This window comes from Phodopus roborovskii, unplaced genomic scaffold (genome assembly GCF_943737965.1).
Source record: "Phodopus roborovskii unplaced genomic scaffold, PHOROB, whole genome shotgun sequence".
NCBI lineage: Eukaryota > Metazoa > Chordata > Mammalia > Rodentia > Cricetidae > Phodopus > Phodopus roborovskii.
Window position 1 is genome coordinate 16,147,011 of NW_026126409.1, and position 20,107 is coordinate 16,167,117.

At 38.2% G+C, this 20,107-nt stretch overlaps 1 non-coding gene across 1 annotated transcript; it reads left to right on the forward strand.

Moving 5' to 3' along the window:
* Nucleotides 1-18,962: 18,962 nt before the first annotated feature.
* Nucleotides 18,963-19,068, forward strand: LOC127220505 (U6 spliceosomal RNA). Its single transcript, XR_007834374.1, has one exon. It is a non-coding gene; the product is annotated as a U6 spliceosomal RNA (small nuclear RNA).
* Nucleotides 19,069-20,107: the final 1,039 nt, after the last annotated feature.

Below are 20,107 nucleotides of genomic sequence, written 5' to 3' on the forward strand. Positions count from 1 at the left end.
GGAAACACTACAATGTCTCAGTCAGCCACCAATCCTCATATTTCTATATAATAGATCATCTTCATTTGTTAATGAGTTTTGCATCCTATAGGAGACCCATATACCATGTGTGTACATGCTTGCATATGTATATGCTTCTGTGTATCTGTATGTCTGTGTGTATATCCATGTGTGCATGGGTATGTGTGCTTATGTACAGGCACATATATTCCCTATTTGTCTCTGTATCTGTGTGTATCTCTCTGGGTACGCATGAGTATATATGTGTATGTGGACATAAGTCTGTCTGTATCTGTCCATGAGTGTAATGGTATTCACCATTCATTGGACACTATTGTCAGGTGCACATCATGTAATAGCCAGTGTCTGGTATTCTTTTTCACACACACACACACACACACACACACACACACACACCACCCCTATTATCATCAACAACCATGAGTGTTCACATCTCATCATATCTCAGAGATATCTCAATGGTCACCTGTAGCCTGTCTTTTGTAAACAAATGTGGACATCATGAATTAATTGTATAACCTAGATCAAACCACATCTTCATACATCCATCAATTGCAGGCAAATTGGGATTAAATAAAGCTTAAACATTAGTGTGCCTACACACAGAAATCCAGTAAATGGAAAGTGAAACTTTCAAGAAGTGGAGAGACAGAGATATAGAGACAAGAACTGACAGAGACAAAGGGGGACACACACACACAGAAAAAGAGAGAGAGAGAGAGAAAGAGACAGAGAGGGAGAGGGAAGGGGAGGAGAGAGGGGGAACACAGAAAGAAGGCATGGAACTAAGAATTAGGTGACTTGTATTTATGCCATCATTATTAGCTCCACCAAGACCAAAGACCTGGACCTCTCATGTGACTAGGTCCTACTGGGAACTTTAATAAATATAACACTGTAAAACTCACTGTGTTCCTTACAAGGATGCTTCTGAGACTATCACTCACCATCTCACAAGGTGTCTGCCTTTTTCTTATAAACATGAAATAACTGTTGTGTTTATTTTGATGTTATTTTCACATAGACATAGTCGATTCTATTTTCAGCATTTCTATGGTTTTACAGAGATTCTTTGTGACTGATGTTTAACAAAACTTCAGGACCTCAAAACATAATGATCTCAGGTTATGTTTTAGTATTTGGTTCCTGAAGCATCCAATTAACTTTCAAGCCAACTTAAGCTAAATAGAATCTATGACATGGAGGTCGATTGCCTGGGGGAAGCTAAGAACATGGGGCATTTAGAACACTGAGGATCCACTGACCCAATTTTCCTTTATCCTAATGCTCTGTCACTTCCCATGGCCTCCATGCTTATATTATGTTACCCTGTCTGTCTTGCATTTGTCTGATTGTGCCTGGGACCAGGCATTAAAACTTTGCTAAGATAAATTTTGTTATCTACCTGGCACAAAATTGAACCACTTGGGAACAGAGGATCTCAATTGAAAATTCATCTTAAGACTGGCCAGCAGACCATGTTTTCAAGTTATTGCTTCACTTCACAACCTAATGTGTGTGACACTATCCCTAGGCACATGGACCTAGGTTGAGTAAAGAAAACAAACTGAACAAGCAGTAGGGAGAAGACCAGAAAACAGTATTCTTCCATGGTTTCTGTTCCACTTTTGTTTGAGTGCTTGCCCTGTGACCTGGAAGTTTAAGTTGCAATAAGACCTTTCCTCTCCTTAGTTACTCTTGATCAGTGTTTTACTGCTATGACAGAAATGCAAAGTGGTTCAGAACACACTAGGCAGCCAAGAAAGCCCAACCCTGAAGGCGCCTACAATTCATATTCCTGGTTTCTAGAAGGACAACAGAAGCAGATGACTAGCAGCATGATGGTTAACAGCTCACTGCAGATCCTCTGCAGTGCTCTAGGGTCCTGTTTGACAAAGTCCTTTTTAAACCCTCAAGCAAAAACCCATTACCAGCAACCCACCACTGGGACCCTCCTATGCAGGGCCTCTATGAACTTACTTATCTGGAACCTTGCTCTGCTCTTGGAAATCTCCTTCTCTAAATGATTAATAACAACATTCTTTCTCACTCATATACTACCTTCATATTTTCTTCATAGAATTTGTGAGACGAGAGAATTGTGCTGTTGGGAGTGCTAAGGATGTCACAACAAACTCTCTTGAGTCTATTGAGAAGATTCCATGGCATTGAAGAAGAACACCTTGATGTCATTGACATTTGAAGGTAACATAAGACTTAACAAATCAAAAATATGACTTAAGATGTGTCATCTCTAAAGTCACCTTCTTCTTGTACTAAGTATACTTTTGGGAAGTTTAAAAACAATGACCACACATCTCCTGTGTGTGTAGCTATTTCCTCCTAATTAAAATGCCCCTTGATTATGGCAGGAAGCCATAAAAATATCATGGGAAAGGGACTCTCTAGTAAAGCTAATAGCAGTTTGGACAGGGGTAGAGTTTTGATGAGTCAACAATCATGCTAAGTTGGACTTTTCAATAATGCAACTGCCCAAGAATCATTCATTCATGATCCTGTATATAATCCATTACCCATGCTTCTGTAAGTAACCTCAATAAACTCATTGATTCATCAAGATGGACTGGTTCTCATCTTCCATTTTTTCCTAATAAATGAAATAAAACACATGTTCTTAACAATTCTTAAGGTCATATAGAGCCTAAGTACTCAAAACCTTTGATTCCTTGAGTCTTCAATGAATAGATGTCCATTGTTGCATCTCCTGGAGTTATAGGGAGATAATATAGCTTTCATCAAATAACTATTAGGAGGTGTGGCCTTGTGGAAGTAGGTGTTGCTTTGTTGGAGGAAGTGTATCACTAGAGGGTGGGCTTGGAGGTCTCAGAACTTCAAGTCACTCTCAGGGTAGCAGTCTTTCCATGCTGCCTGCAGATCAAGATGTGGAACTCTCAGTTCCTTCTCCAGCACCATGTCTGCCTGATTGCTACCATGATGATAATGGACTAAATTTCTGAAACTACAAGCCAGTCTCAACTAAATGTTTTCCTTTGTAAGAGTTGCCATGATCATGGTGTCTCTTCCCAGTAACAGAAACCTTCCTAATAGTGGTACTCCCTATTGACTATGAAGGCCATTTTTATTCAAACTACCACATTTTTACAACAGCATAATAACATGTTCTAAACAGGGAGGTCTCAGGCCTGGGAGACTTTATCTCCATGACATTTGCCTGCTGCCTTCATCTGGATCATGCATTTCCTGCTTCTCCAGAGCACCAGACCCACTCACTCATTCTCAGGAAACTGGGTAGTCTAGTCTGAAAATTTGCTTAAACTTGAATTTTCTTAGTCTAGAAATATAGTCAAACTGTGGGATTATATACTTTGTATAAAAGAACAAACTTAAAACATAGTAAGAAGCATTCTTTAGAAAACACTCTAATAGCATGTCTCTTCACAATTTGAAAATATTTATAATCTAAAAATAAAGAAACAAGGAGATTCTAGGCACCTGACTTGATATGTTGCTGTAATGAAATAATTGAGGAAAACAAAAAAGATGCAAAGTCTACTTTGGCTCCTAGTTTCAGAGCTGCAGCTGGCTCCGTTGCAGTGGCCCTGAGGTAAGACAAAACAGCCTCACATCATAAGGACCTCCTGGAGGATCAGTTTGACTTCAGAAGGATCAGGTAGCAACATGAGCAAGCAAAAAAAGACCAGACAAGACCCATCCGTCAAAAACATAACCCCAGTGACCCACTTCCTCCAGATAGGTCATCCCTAGCAGTAGCTCATTTAGCTCATTTAACTACGGACTTATCAATGTCTCAGTCCTCAAGATACAGTGATGCTCTTATTGAGACCATCAGATAGGGACCAAACCTTCAATCCATGAACCTTCAAAGGGGACCCTTCCTAAGAAGTCTGTTTTCTAAGCACTATGAGCTCTTGCCTAATTGAATATCATACTGAGCTGGAGAGACAGAGTATGTAGTATGAATACAAAATATTTGGTTTGATTTTACAGAGTGATTTATGTTGGAATAAATAGAATCAAAAAACATCTGACAAGTTCCATAAAACTTGTAATAATGAAGTATGTGATGCAGAGCCCAACAAACACTTTAAAGGCCTTTGATTCTTCGACAATGCTAGAATGAATCATTTATAAGAGAATCCTAATAAAATTAAAAACACATAAATATCTTCTTATTTCATAAACATGCTGTAAATTTGAATAAGTGGCAAGGAATGATAAGAAATTTACTATGAATGCTTAATAAATATTGTATGGCATCCCACAACTTTCTAAATTTATCGTGTTTTCCGCTGTTAGTACTTATCCAATTAAGTGACATATGTGTGACTGCTAAATTTTTCAAATGGGTGATTTACATACACTGTGTTAATGTCAGCCAAGGTTTTATGAATTAGAAATATAGAATTGAAGAGTTAACACTGGAGTGAAGCCTAAAGGAGTGTTCTCAAGGCAGGGCGGTCTATGCTTGTCACTATACCTATAGCAAGGAGGCTCTGGTTTGCTTTAGGAGGTGAGAACTAATTAAGCAAGAACTGAGGAAGCAGATGCTAGGGACATCCACCCTTGTTTTTTCTTGATGACTAATTGCTCATGAGACGTTAGCCAAGTCCTCAGCTATTACAAATTTGGTGTCTTCTGTTGGTTGCATAGCAGATATTGTTTTGTTCTAAAGACTTTGCAGCTGGGCCCTCTATTTGTTCAGTAGGATATTACTTTAAAAATCATTCTCATGTTCTCTCTATACTCTGCAAATAGAGATCGTCCCCACTCGTTCCTTTCTTGGACATGCTTGTTGATCTTTGAATTCATCAGTTGTGTTTGTTTACACACATGTCAAAGGACCTGGAGTATCTAACTCTGGAAAATTCACGGTGAAGAGCCAGCTGTGGAACCCGATTCTTTGCTGCTCATGATGCTTTCTAATGGAACTCTTCACAACTCTTGAACCTTGCCAATGAGCAGAAAGGGCTTCTATAAGCCTTCTCACAAGTGTGAAAAAGCTCTTAATTTTCTTCTATTTCCCATCATACTAATGTTCAAAGTAAAAATATTATGATCAGTTCACCAAATTCCTCTCTTCATATTAAAATCTGAGCAGAGAGAGTTCTTTCCTGTCAAGTTTTATGCAAGAGGAATGAATACCTCTTCAGGGCTTTGAAAAGTACTTTGCAACTTTAAGCCTAGCATGGCATAGTGCTGCATAACTACATTCCAGTCACTCAGGAGACTGAATCATTAAGATCACTTGAGCTCACAAGTTCAGGACCAGCTGAATAATAACGCAAATTGCAAATGTGTATCTCAATATAATATAAACTGAATTAATAAATAAATGGAAATTAACATGCAATGTCTTTACTCTTGGCACATCAAGTGTAGAAATGGATTTACTCACACATTATTAAAGTCTTTGTTCATAAACTCTGATTTTCTTCTTTCATTAGCAACATTTTTTAGATTAAGAAAAGATTATTAAACATCAATTTATATCAGCTACTTCTAAACACTGGACTATGGTAGAGGGAAATAGCCACAAAACATATATTACCAAAACAAATAAATCAAGTGATTAAAAAAATAATCAAGGAACCCCAAAGATTTTAAACAGGCAGGAGTCTGTGTCCTGAAGCATTAAGGGAAGTGCTGCTTGCATTGTGGTCTCTTGTTCGTGAGTTTAAGGGTTCAGTAGCTGCAATCAGAAGAGACCTGCTTCCCTGTGTGTGCTTTTGTTAATGACAAAGCCCAAAACAGAAGAGAATCAGTGTCAGCTTCTTCCTTCATGTTGAGCATGCTTAACATGGATTTTTGTTTCCTGTCATTGTCAAACAACTAAGGGACAATCATTTGTTTATGGTGTGTTCTTATGTTGGTCCATTTAGTGATGTCACCAGTCTGTTATTACAAATTGTTTCTTAATTTATGTCAGAGCTTTCCTGTTAGTACTGATTCTCTCTCTTCTCCTTCCCCCCCTCTCTGTGTGTGTGTGTGTGTGTGTGTGTGTAGGTGCATATGTCCCAGAGTGTGAGTGTGGATGTCAGAGGATAGTCTGAGATATCAGTCCTCACCTTCTGCTTTGAGGCAGTATCTCTCATTTGCTGTTCTATATATCAGCTTATTTGGCCTGTGATCTCTGAAGGTTCCCCTATCTTCACCTCCTATCCTGCCAGACAAGGGTGCTGCCTCTGGATGTATGTGTATTGGGATTTGAAAGCGGGTCTTCATATTGCAAATGTTTCACCTACTAAGTCACTTCCCTACCATCAATTCTATTATTCTTAAGTGTACTGTATACTCACAAAATACAAAACTGTAAAACATAGAGCAAAATTAAATATAGTTTCAGATAAAATATGCCAGTGACAGTGGTCTGAACCTATGTTTAATTTTGCTCTTTGTTTTACAGAGCCAAAAGTTTTTTATTTGCTTTTTTATGTCTATTTGTCATTACATGTCTGTACATACACACATACAAGCCTGAGAACTTCACAGAACCTCAGTTCTAGAACCTGGTCATTATTTCTGAATATTCTATAAGCTCACTGCGGCTGGTGAACCATCTCCAAACATTCTTGTAAGGTTGTCAGCTGGATGGGATCTTCTGTTTGTTAGTAAATGGAATTTGCTTCAAATAACCCACTAATTACTCTGTGCATTTTATTAACTACTGTAGGTGGAGAGTAGGAGATGACTCTGCAAGGGAGACCTCACAACAGGAACACCCATCTTAATAAGCAGGTGCCCTCAGATTTTTCTTCCAGGATTTATGTATGATTCTGCCTGATTTTAGGAAGTTCCTGCTGATCATAGGTCAGGTACTTATGCATCTCAGCATCCCCAGGAGAGAACAATGAGCTCACTGCTTAACCTATCACTGAAACAGCTGGACTCTGGCAAGGCTGTTGAACAGGAAGAGCTGCCATGAACTGCATCCTAATGGAAGGCAGGAACACAGCACTCATCCAAACGCAGATTCCAGTCCCACCTTTATAGATACAACCTCGAGGTGCACCAATCTCAGATCTGCAAAATGCCAGGGCACACCACCCTTTGTCTGAGTTAGGTGTTTCATGAGTCAAGGTGACTACTTCACTAAGGATGGCCTTTCTTAGCATTGACTCTAGAAATGGTGCTACCAGCACATGCCTTCAAAATAGCTCTGGTTTTGAAACACTACAAACCTGTATTTTTGTCACCTCTGTGATCTAACAGACTGTGTTCCTCATCTATGAGGGGATGCCTGCTCCTTTAGAGTAAATATGAGACTGGAGACACAGGTGATCACTGAATAGAAGGAAGATGAACATTTCTGTTCAGGCTATCTTAGATAATTCCTGCCATTGATATCAGTGGCTGCAGTTTTATTTTTCATGTTTGTAGCTAAACCTGAATGAAATTCAATCATCACAAACATGGGGTGTTTCAATTTTCAATGTTCAAGAACTCTTTAAGTTTTGGGTGGTGCTTATTACTCTCCAGCTATGGATTTGTCCAAATCGATTGTGTTGGTGTGTTTACAGAGAGCCCTGTTTCCATGAATTCATAGCTATCAGCTTGCCCAGTTGAGCTCTTAGGAGCAAGGGGAGGAATTAAAGTTGGGTTTCTGCTCATCTCTTGCCAAATCCATTCACCTCCATTGTGTTTGTTTTCCTGTGAGTTTCAGGAATGAAGAGAGAAAACATCACCTGTTGCCATAGAGAACAACATCCCAGACTTTCTTTTGCTCACTTGACATTTAAAAACATATGTTGCAGAAGCGGAGTAAGTAGGTACAATTTAACTAGATTTCTGAGATGTTTCTCTCTTGAGTGGACACTTGCATTTTTGAGTAGTGATTCACAAAGCTTATTATCTGATTGTGTATTGATGACTCTGCCTTTGTATTTGCCTTCCTGCTGGCAGTCATTTGTATGTAATTTATTCCATGAATTATACAGTGATAAACAGCCGGTGAAGGGGGAGGCTTCTCCAACTTTCCTATGTAACTCCTGTGAATTTGTTTCATTTTTTTGCAAAATCCACCCTGCTAAGTCCTCAAATGAAAGTATTTTGTTTTTGGGATTTTTGTTTTTGTTTGTTTGTTTGTTTGTTTTTCCTTGAACATGTTCAATTTATCACAGAGTTGAGGAAAATGATGTGCAATAGCCAAGGAAACCCAATACCACTGGTTTTGCCAAGTGATTATCACTTCTGGTTTGGTTTTAAAAACATTCCCTTGTGGAGTGGCAGAGTGTCTGGAATCTACCACCTTTGGTAGAAATCATTTTTGTGGTCTTGAAAAAAGATTAACCAATTCATATTTATGTATAATCTGTGCCACACTTCCATGGGGGAAATAGCCTCCTTCAACAAAGATTTCATTGTGCATTTTAGTAGGAAAAGAGCCAGCAGAACAGCTTGGAATCTCCATGCTTGCCCTGCTTGTCTTCATTCCTTTTGTTTATTTATATTCACATGTGTGGGCAACACAGAAATTCAGTAAAATTGGTGGAAATAAATTCAAATTACTTTAAAAGGATTCAAAACTATTTAAGAATGTGACATTTCTTTCCAATGAGTAAGAAAATATAATTAGTTATTTAAGATGTATTGGTGATTGATTTGTTAGGGGGCATGGGTACAAGAATATACACATGAACCCTGTCTGCTGAAGACTTCACATTGCTCTCAATTACAATAGAAAGGAGATGATAGGCCTGAATTCTTTTTTAGGGGTATGTTCAGACTTTTCATTAGCAGAGAATAGAAAAGGATCCACTTTGTAATTAGGTATGATAAGTAGGGAAAGACTTTCTGAATTTAACATAGTAGCTAAGAAGTTAAAATGCTGATGAATAGATGCTGCATAGATTATACACATCTAAGTTTAAAACATCTCTATTCAGCTAGATGGTGATGGTGCACACCTTAAATCCCAGCATTCTGGAGGCAGAGGCCAGTAAATCTCTGTGAGTTTGAGGCCAACCTGGTCTCCAAAGCTACACAGAGAAATCCTGTCTTGGAAAAAAAATCTATGCTCAATGTAGAGATAATTTAACAGCTCCATGTTAGTGTCCTGCACAGTGTACATAGCTAGAGAAAGGAGGATGTCTGGTCCTCAGGAACCTTCTCTGCCATGGTAAGGACCATGGTTTTACCATTAAGGAGGAAATGCATTTTATTGAACTGTATAACAGGTGCACATTAAGGGAATATCTCCTAGTGGTGACTTAGTGCATAGAGGAAGGCTGTGAAGTTCCTCTATGAGAGTTGTTCCAATAGAAGGAGACAAAGGGTGAGGCTTGACTTCTGAACAGAGCCTGAGACAAAAGACCAAGGAGGCAAAAATACACTGTGACTAGACTTTATTCAAGTGTGGTATTGAGGCATGGCATGTTTCCTGAAGGTGCCAGGTTAGGGATGATGGTGCTTCTTAACATTAGGATATGTGGTGTGGAGACTACAGTTTTCTGAGGACCCCTACCATCACTCTGACCAAGAATACTGACCAAAACACTGAGTAGAAACTTTGATGAGGAATTGTTTAATCAATTACTTGGCAGCTGTCTGTGTTGGAGAGGTTGATGGTGTTAGAATACATATAGTTTACAGATACTTCCCCAAAACTCACTCCCAATGTGCAAGGCAACTCAGAAGCCCATGACCTGAAACAGTAATGTGTCCCACATTCCGCTCTTTCCTCTGTTTCCCTCACCTTGGGGTCCTGTGCTCTATATCCTGCAATCCACCCTGACCTATAGTACCCAGCATTCCAGCCACAACATTTACAAAGTGTCCTGTCCTCACTCTATCTTGCAACATTTCCCAGGCCATCTGTCAGTTCTCTGAATCACAGCTCTGGCTTCTAAGAATTTCTGGATAAACATGTTTTCTTTTTCTGTGGAATGCTCCTACTTCAGCTTCCAGAGCAGCTAGTGTACTTGTGGAATGTACACTTGTTCTATGGCAAGTTTGCACTTTTATAACAGAACTGTCCTTAGAAAAAATTAGACACATTGGTCTCTTCTTTTAAAGAAATTGACATAGTGAGTTTGAGTTAACGGAATCAATTGTAATTGTATGATTCACCGACTTGATACTGTCTAGTCAGACAATTATCTTACAGAGGCATCCGTTTGGTCTGTTTAACTGCAAGCTGAAGTGTGTCCAGGCATGAGAAAGGAAAGTACTCTACCCCAAGAGTTGACTGGGTGTTTGTTTCTACAACTCTCCTTAAATATATAAAATAGTGTTTTGCTTTGTGTGTGTGTGTGTGTGTGTGTGTGTGTGTGTGTGTGTTTGTGTGTATATACACAGTGGCTTTTAAAGCTAAAACTAAGCAAGGTTCAAAAATAGGATACAACATAAAGAAAAAAGCTGTTAGGGAAAGGGTATGGCAATGTGGTAACTGAATCTCAAGGTCTGAGAAAGCTGGACTTATAAGGAGTTCGGGACAGCTATGAACACCTGGCTTCTTCCAAAGAACTCTCAACTCCCTGGAAGTCTGCAAAGGAGACAGGGCTGCAAAAAGTCATTGACCAACTTGACCAATGGCATCTAATCAGTAAGCCCTCCCTCCCTCCATCTCCTGATGCCAATCTTTGTAGCAGCATTACTCAGCATGTGACCTATAATCACTTTCCAGGCAAGTAGAATTTAAGGATCATTGAAATGTCAGGTTTCAGGACTCAATGTTGGCTAGTGATTTTATTTTGAAGATAAGGGGATGAGTCAGAGTTTAAAACAACAAACACTATGACACATAGTCCTCCCTTAATTAAAAAAGAAAGAGGACCCTTATTTACTACTGAATAAAATCCAGTGTTGTGTATATGTACCACATATTAATTATTCAGACATCACCCATTAACTCAGTGAGGCACACTTTAAAATGTGGCATGGCAGTAGAAAGGGGACATCCATTATAAAATGTATTAAATTTTCAAGCAATAAAAAGGGAATTTCTAAAATTTGAAACTCAAATGTTTAGGCTGTTGGCATAGCATCTACAGGTTTGACTCAGTGAGTACTGAGAAACTGAGAAGAAGCAGACAGCAGAACACATTTCTCACCCTTTATACTCTTCATCAAATTCAGGCTGTACATCGACCTTCATGAGATTAGACTGGGTCTGTCAATTAGCATTCCATGACTTATTCACTCTGATATTGCAGGTGCCCCAATGAGGTCATTTCTTTGTAGCCCTTGGGATTGGATGATGCTTCCAAAGATCCACAGTCAGTGCTTATGTGTAACTCAGTGGGAAGGATTGTTGGTCCGGCCCAGAGTTCCTCCAGCCATAAGATGGACTGACACCACAGTAAGGCTGTATTTGTATACTCCACAGGGACAGTTGAACAGTTCCTGCTTTTCCTTGATACAAGGAATGGCATAATGATCTCTACTCTCATCTACCTGAGTGTTCACAAGAAGCCATGCAGGTGACATTCTATACCATTTTTCTTCTTAACTAAAACTAGTTTTATTCTTGAGAAGCAAAGCTTCAGAGTATATGAAACTTTCAAGTGTTTATCAGCTGCAGCAGCCTTCTCTTTCTCCTCTTTTGGGGAATATCCTCTTAGAGGGCTTGCTTACAGCCAGCAGCAGCTCTGTCTGCCAGTCTAGGTTGCCCCTGATTTGTAGTATAATTGTTTTCAGAAAATTACCATAAAGCAAATAGTAATGAAGCACACCCAGCAAGAACTAGTATCTCCATGGAAACGGTAGGGAAACCGAGTCTTCATCTGTGACTGTAAGCTGGAATTTCCACTTCAAACCCTTCCTCATATGTCTTTTACAAATAGCTTTACTGATATCATGTTTATTGAGAGCACAAAATTATTTATGGATTTCAAGGAGACATATTGATACACCTTTGTACTACAGAAAAATGAACCAAGGCTGTTGTGTACCCATCAGGCATTCATGTTTGTGTTAAGAATCTTGTCAAGATTTGTTCTCTAGTATCTTAACAGAGAATCTAAGCACACGAGCACTGCTCAGAACTTACTCTCTGAGTGAAACAGAGATTGACTATCCTTGGACAGTACATTCAATCTCTTCCTCCTCTTGCTGTGATTGCTACCTTCTTTCTTTCTGTGAGCTCTTTTAACAAGTGATGTCAGAAGACATTATTTGTGTTTCTCTGACAGATTTATTTTATTTTATGTCCTCTGTGATTCTATATTTTGTTACAAAACATATAATTTCATTCTTTTGCAATGCTTTCTAGTATCCCATTGTGTTTGCATCTCAACCACACTTTCTCCATTCATCTGTCTATCATAATCAATCAAAGGTGGCTCTGTATTTAGTCTGCTGAGAGTAACATGCCCTAAGCTTGGAAGGTTATTGCACATATTCCTTCAAACCCTCTGTTTCAGCCTCTTTGGATACTTTCCCAGGACAATCTTTCGTCACAGGGTCATTCAAATACCATCTATCCCAAGAACCGCACTGATACTTACCATAATGGATATACTAAATTATATTCATGCTAGCCATCACCAAGGGTGTCCTTCCTCAGCATCCTTGCCAGTTCTTGTACCTTTTAGTATTTTATAAAACCATCCTTCCAAGGTGATTTCTTACTATGGGTCTCATGGGCATTTTCCAGGGTGGGTGAGGTTGAACATCTTCTCTGGACATGGGGCCATTTCCATGTCCTCTTTTGCAGAGGCTGTTATATCTTCAGGTGTCAACACCTTTTCAGACATGTGGGTTGCAAATCTCCTTTGAACTCTAGATATCATCTCTGCATCCCGTCTTCATAATTTAAATTGCTGTTCAGAAACTTAACTTTGTTGTAATCTAACTGCTCAATTTATCCTTCTTGACCTGAATTTTAGAGGCAGAGGGAAAGGACTTTTGTTTGCCAAAGGAACTATTTTAGATTTCATCCCCTGTATTTTCTTCCAGTGGTTTCAGGTTTAACTCCACTTGAGATGACTTTTGTGAATACTGTAAGTTCCAGACAGCTTTGTTCATGAGTATGCTAACTGGCTAATTCATTGCCTACATAGCCTGCCTTTTTCCTTAGGCTTTCCTGTTGCTCTGTCAAATGATAATTGACTACCCTTCATTTAGGCATTTTATTCATTGCTCAGTGTTTCCATTTTAAATATCAGTGCCCTGGGGTTTTGATTATTATAGCTTTGTCATATTTTTGGAAATGAAAGGTACTATTTTGGCCTGAAATTGTTTTGATACTTTGATATTTCTATTTATTTATATCTTCCTTTATTCTTTCATAAAGATTATATATTTTTTGGTACACAAGTATTTCTCTTTATAAATTAAGTTTAAAGTTATGTACTTCTATGGTAGTTGTTTCTATCACAAATGCACAGTCTGAAGTTTGGGGTATATACCCATCAATATGTAGAAACAGTACAGTAAGGAGTAAGGTGTTTCTGCTCTCCGACTGGTCTTGTCCCGCCACCACGCCAGCCCCAATTAACACACAGAGACTCTGTATTTGATATACTGCTGTTGGCCAGGTACTTGTTTCTTATTGGCTAGCTCTGTCTTAATTATTAACCCATTTCTATGTATTTCCATGTGGTCTTACCGGAGAGCAGGGGCCAGCAATTCTGTTCTCTCCAGAGTCTCCATCTTGACTCTGCCCTACTCCTTCCTCGAATCCTCCTTGTCTCCTAGTCCCGCCTACCTTGCTTTCCTATTGGCCAACAGTGCTTTATTCATTAACCAGTATGAGAAACATTTATAGAATGACATCTCCCATCATCTCTTTTCTTTCTAAATAAAAAGAAGGGTTTTAACCTTAACATAGCAAAATATATAACACAACAGTTATCAAATAAGAATCACAGTTAACAATATTTAGTCCATTAACATTTAGCAAGAAACTATTCTATCATCTATCCTATATTTGTGAGTCTAAAGTCCTATATGTAACTTATCTTTAAACTTAACTAAGGAAAACTATAACCATAACTATCTGTCTTCAACTCCTTCAAAGACCACAGAAGGATAATATATAAACTCTAGAAATGACATAGACATCTTTCCTTGTCAGTCTCCTGAAGTTCTTCTGTAATCTTCCATCTTCAGCTCATTGGCCATAGTGTGTCTGGCAGACTCTTCAGCAAAGCAGGAAACTTTAAACTGTCTTCTTGTATCGGTAGTTTGTCAGTCATTTTTCTCTGTGTCCTGCAGACTTTCTGGTAGACTCTTCCATGAAGCAGGAACTCTGTAGCAATGTCTATCTTGAATCAGCAGTCACTTTTCTGTGGGCCCTGCATGTTCAGTTTACATAGCATAAAGTCAAACAGTCCAGACAAGAGCTCTATCTTGTCCAAATGGCTAGTCTTGCCATATTGGAAGTAAACTTTATAACGTGTTTCTTTAAAGTAGGCGGTGTTGCCAGGAGCAGTTATGTCTCACTGTCAAGAAAAACCCTAAACCATTTTAAATGCCATATTCTGCAGGTCTTTGAAAGGTTTGAGGAATATCTATCCATCTCAAATACATCTTGAAAACCTAACTAACTTAATTCTATGTTTTGACTATCATAATCTGTGTTAAATTATACATTACATTTCTAAATGAGCTATATAAACACAATACCTAAACAAGAGGAGAAATATACATATCACAAAATTTACCTTAAATTTGTATTAATAAATGAAAACCCATTCCAAAACAAAGTATTCATATCTATACCATAATCCCCTTTTTAACCTTTAAAAAGAATTGGCTGTGATCATTAACCATTTATAACCAACTCCATTTAAATGTAAACAAACATTTATAAACAATATTTGGGAATTTGGGTGTCGTTCCTCCCAAACTACTTCTTGCTGATATGGGGCGCTGTTATCGGGACCCGAAGAAGATGCAGAAATCCTGGCTGTAGTCTGCAAGTCTGTCTTGTTTAAGTTGGTTTGAATGTTGGATCACATGGTACTCTGTTTCAGGGGGCTGGCTTGCTCAAACCACATTAGTCTGGAAGGAATCCACAGCTTTTCATTTTCTGTGGAAACAAAAATAGAAATCCTTTTCCCCAGTAACTTGTCCTTAGACTTAAATTTTTGAGTCAAAGCATTTTTAAAATATATAAATTGAATTAATCCAGCAGTATTTCCTTTAACAGTTGTTTCCTCAGCAGTCAAACAATATAAAGACAATATAACACCGGACAGTATCCAGATTCTCTCTGAGTTTTCCATCTTTACGTGGCTTTATTATTACTCTCTTTTTTTCTTTTATTTTTTTAATTTTTTGAAATAGGGTTTTTCTGTGTAACTCTTATCTGTCTTGGAACTCACTCTCATACCAGGTTTACTTGGAAATCACAGAGATCTGCTTGTCTCTGTCCCCTGAGTGCTGAGATTAAAGTGTGCCACCACACCCAGTTCCTCTTTTCCTTTTTATTATTTTTTAAACCATTTTATCTTTTCCTTTTTTTTTCCTCCAAAGCCTACGTATATTTTAGAACACACTGTAAACCTTTAGTGGTTTTTCTTAATGTGAATCTGTCTTTACTGTAAATCTTTATCTTTGTCTGGCCACGAGTCTTTATCTGCTAAACAACAACATTGCTAAAATGAAAGTCATACTTGTTTCTGTCATGGTTTACCAAAGATGGAGGCCGGTACCTTTACCGCCAGGAGTGAGAGCTGTGCTCACTGTCTTGGTTTGTGCTGCCATCCAACAGCATGCTGCCAGCTTGGAGATGTGGTCATTGCCATTTCCAGGTTTGATACACACTAATAAATTGTTAGCAGTGCTTTTTTAAAGCTGTGCAGTTTTTGCTTCTTATGTTGAGTCAGGAAATCTCTCTTAAAGGAGTCACGCAAATATCTGCTTGTCTCTCCCAAAGCAGAGTCCAACCAAGAAAAATGCTGCTAACAAGAAACCTTGCTTGTCTCTGTTCTTTTGTTTTTAAAACCCTTTGGAAAGCATTTGTTAAATTTTAAGTGGAAGTTCTTATTAGCCATGAGGGTGCCATATGTAAGGAGTAAGGTGCCCTCCGACTGGTCTTGTCCCGCTGCCACGCCAGCCCCAATTAACACACAGACTCTGTATTTGATATACTGCTGTTGGCCAGGTACTTGTTTCTTATTGGCTAGCTCTGTCTTAATTATTAACCCATTTCTATGTATTTCCATGTGGTCTTACTGGAGAGGGGGGCCGGCAGTTCTGTTTTTTCCAGAGTCTCCATCTTGATTCCTCCCTACTCCTTTCTGGAATCCTCCTTGTCTCCTAGTCCCGCCTACCTTGCTTTCTTATTGGCCAACAGTGCTTTATGCATTAACCAGTATGAGAAACATTTACAGAATGACATCTCCCATCACAGTATTGTTATTGTGTATTGGATTTAAGTCCTGAAAATGTAGTTCTCCAACCTATTCACCAGAAAATAAGGAAATAAAAAGAAGGAACACCTGCAAACTCCTTCCATGAAGGCAGATTTCTCTAATATTCCAAGCCATGTAAAGTTATAATCAAAAAGCAAAACAACAAACTTCTATTTTTGGTAAACAGATACAAAAATCCTTAATAAAATGCTACCAAACTGAATATAAGCATATATCAGGAAAATCATCCACCATGATCAAGTAGGCTTAATTCATGCAAGGCAGAGTTGGTTTGTCATATGTAAGTCAATAAATATATATCATTAAAATAGATATAAAGACAAAAATCACATGATCAATTCAATATACACATAAAAAGCCTTTGACAATCCAACACTATTTCTTGATAAATGTCCTAGAGAGAGTAAAACTAGAGAGAATAGTTCTCATTATATAGGTATAAACATAATAAAGGGTATATATGACAAATTCACACCCAACATTGTCTTAAATAGAAAAAACTCAAAAGCAATCCACTAATAATATGAACAAGATGGAAGTTTCCACTATCCCACTACTTTTTAGCGTGATGTTGGAAGCACTAGCCAGAGCAATAAGGCAAGAGAAGATAATTAATGGGGTATATAGGAAAAGGAGACAGACAAACTATCCCCATATTCAGAAAAAACAATATTGTACTTATAAGATCCAAAATATCACATCAGAAAACTTCTAGAAACAATTAACAATTTCAGCAAAGTGGCAGGATACAAAATAAGTTTAAAAAATTCAGTAATGTCTTTTATATACCAACAACAAACACAAGGAGAAAGAGATCATGGAAACACTCCCATTTATAATAGCATTAAAGACAATAAGATATCCGGGAATAAACCAAACCAAAGAGGTGTAAGGCCTCTACAATGAAAACATCAATTCTCTGTTATAAAATTAGAAAGACATCTGTGTTCATGGATTAACAGTAGTAGTATTGAAAGTTGATTCTAAGAGGTTTTTTTTGGGTGACTTTTAAAGGCTTTCTGTACATAAGATCTTCTTTCTCTGTTAGGATACAACTGTAAAGTTTTTCTGCCTACAGCCTCTGAAATAGGGAGATCTGTCTTGCTTACTATATTCTAGAGAAATTGTGTGTGTGTGTGTGTGTGTGTGTGTGTGTGTGTGTGTGTGTGTGTGATGCTGGACACCATGGAAACTCTCTTTCTTGTATAACTTTATAACTTTATCTGTGTTGAGGTACATTGACTTCATTCCTATTGAAAGATTTGTCATCAACAGGCACTAAATTAGCCAAATGCTTCCTATTTTTTATTTCTACCATAATAAATGAACTCAGATTCCAGATTTTAATTGAAGAAACTGAGTAAGTATGGAACCATGACAAAATTCACTTAATATCTAGAGTTAAGAGAAACATTCACAGAATGCCCAGGTTGTATGTGAGCATGTATATGTGTGTGTCCTAAGTGTTTATTTTGTTAATTAACTACAATACATGCCATCTGTCTACTTTCAACCAGCACTCTGACAGATTATAGATTCTATAGACAGCTACAACCCCTATTCCACATGCTGTTGCAATATGCTATTGAAACTTGGCCTTTTGAAGATGAGCAGATTCACAAACAAACAGAACACTGCGGAAATCACACTGTCTAAATCCAGCAAGGGCCTTTGGAAGAGCTAGAGGTTTCTGAACATTCCCACTTTATTTTCTTTAATTCTGAAAAAGGGTTATCAGGGCCTCTAGGGAAGCCGCCTATTATCCCTTAGACAGAAAGTCACTCTTAGGTAAAAGCCAGTTTTAGTTTAAGTCAGTGAGACCACCCTTTCAGACATGCAACCTGGTCAAGATTTCAGACCATGCTTCTATGACCACATCTAACACCATGCCCTGAAGGGGCCCAAAACAAGACAGGCCCAGAACATTCTTGTTATTCCCACAGGGCTATGAGAGACAGAATGCTATTTTAGGAACTTGGCTTTTGTTACACATCAGTAGGTTGACTATCATCCACTAAAACACTATCTTGGAGCCTTGGAAGTGTTTCCCACAAATTTATAAATCCCATCACACTAAGAAGCACCTTTGTCACACGGGCTCTTAGGAGACAGATTTCTATGTGATCTTGTGGTTGAGCTACATGCTTCTAAACAGGTCTACTTGCTCACATGTTAATACATTTTGGGAAGACTTTGTATAGAGAATATCTTCTGCTATTTGGGTCAACTGAGGGTTTGCTGAGGTGTCCTAGGGCAGACAATTATATTACCCAGTTCTGGATTGACAGAGGTTATGTGTAAATTGCCTTACTTCAGCAGGACACTGCCAAAATTCAGTTAAGCGCATGGTTGTGAATGTGGCCCTTGTGTATTTTCGATTGTGACTATGGCTACCCCCATTTATTCTGTTGATCTACAAGTTGTTTTTTGTTTTGTTTTGTTTTGTTTTTTTTAGAATGAATTCTACTATTTCAAACTTGTGAAAAATAACAATGGACCACACTTTCATCTGCCCTACATTTGTAGGAAACTAGCACATTGGGATTGGGGACTTCAGTAGGAACAGCTTAGACTGTCATTACAAATGTGCAAATCCCTGCTCACTTCGAGAGCACATATGTGCTCCCTTCAGCATCACATATACTAAAACTGGAACGATACAGAGATATTAGCATGGCCCCTGTGCAAGGATGACACGTAAATTTGTGAAGCATTCCATATTTTTGAACAACTTAAATCGTCATAAAAATGATAGACTGGACCAAAGAAAAAAGACCCCTTGACACATAATAATCAAAACACCTAACATACAGTATACAGAAAGAATATTAAGAGCAGCAAAGGAAAAACCAGGTAACAAATAAAGGCAGACCTATCAAAACTACACCTGACTTCTCCATGGAAACTCTCAAGAGCAGAAGGTCCTGGATAGATGTTCTACAAGTACTAAGAGTCCAGGGATGCTAGCCCAGGCTAATATACCCAGAAAAACTCTCAATCACTATAGATGGAGAAAATAAGATATTTAATAACAAAGCCAGATTTTCACAATATGTATCTACAAATCCAGTACAGAAAGTCTAGAAGGAAAACTCCAACCCAAGGAAGTTAATTACACTCACAAAGACACAGGCAATAGATAATCCCACTTAACCAGAACCCAAGGGTAAAGCAGGACAAATACATTCACAATACCACTGCCAACAACAAATCTAAAACAAACAAGCATTAACAATCAATGGTCCTTACTTTCCCTCAACATTAATGGTCTTAACTCGTCTGTAAAAAGACAGGCTAACAGAATGGATATGAAGACTGAATCCATCCTTCTGCTGCATATAAGAAACACATCTAAGCTTCAAAGATAGACATTACCTCAGGGTAAAGGGCTGGGAAAAGATCTTCCAATCAAAAGGAACCAAAAAGCAAGCAGGTGTGGCTATACACACCAAAATCAATCAAAAAAGATGATGGTGGTCATTCATATTTATCACAGGAGAAATCCATTAGCACAAAGTCTCAATTCTGAACATCTATGCCCCAAATATAAAGACACCCACCTTCATAAAAGAATGCTACTAAAACTCAAAGCTCACATAAAACCTCACACATTTATAGTGTGAGACTTCACCAACCCACTCGCACCACTAGACAGGAGAACCAGTCAGAAACTCAACAAAGAAACAAAAGAACTAACAGAAGTTATGTCTCAATTGGGTTTAACAGATATCTATAGAACATTCCATCCCAAAAGAAAATAATAT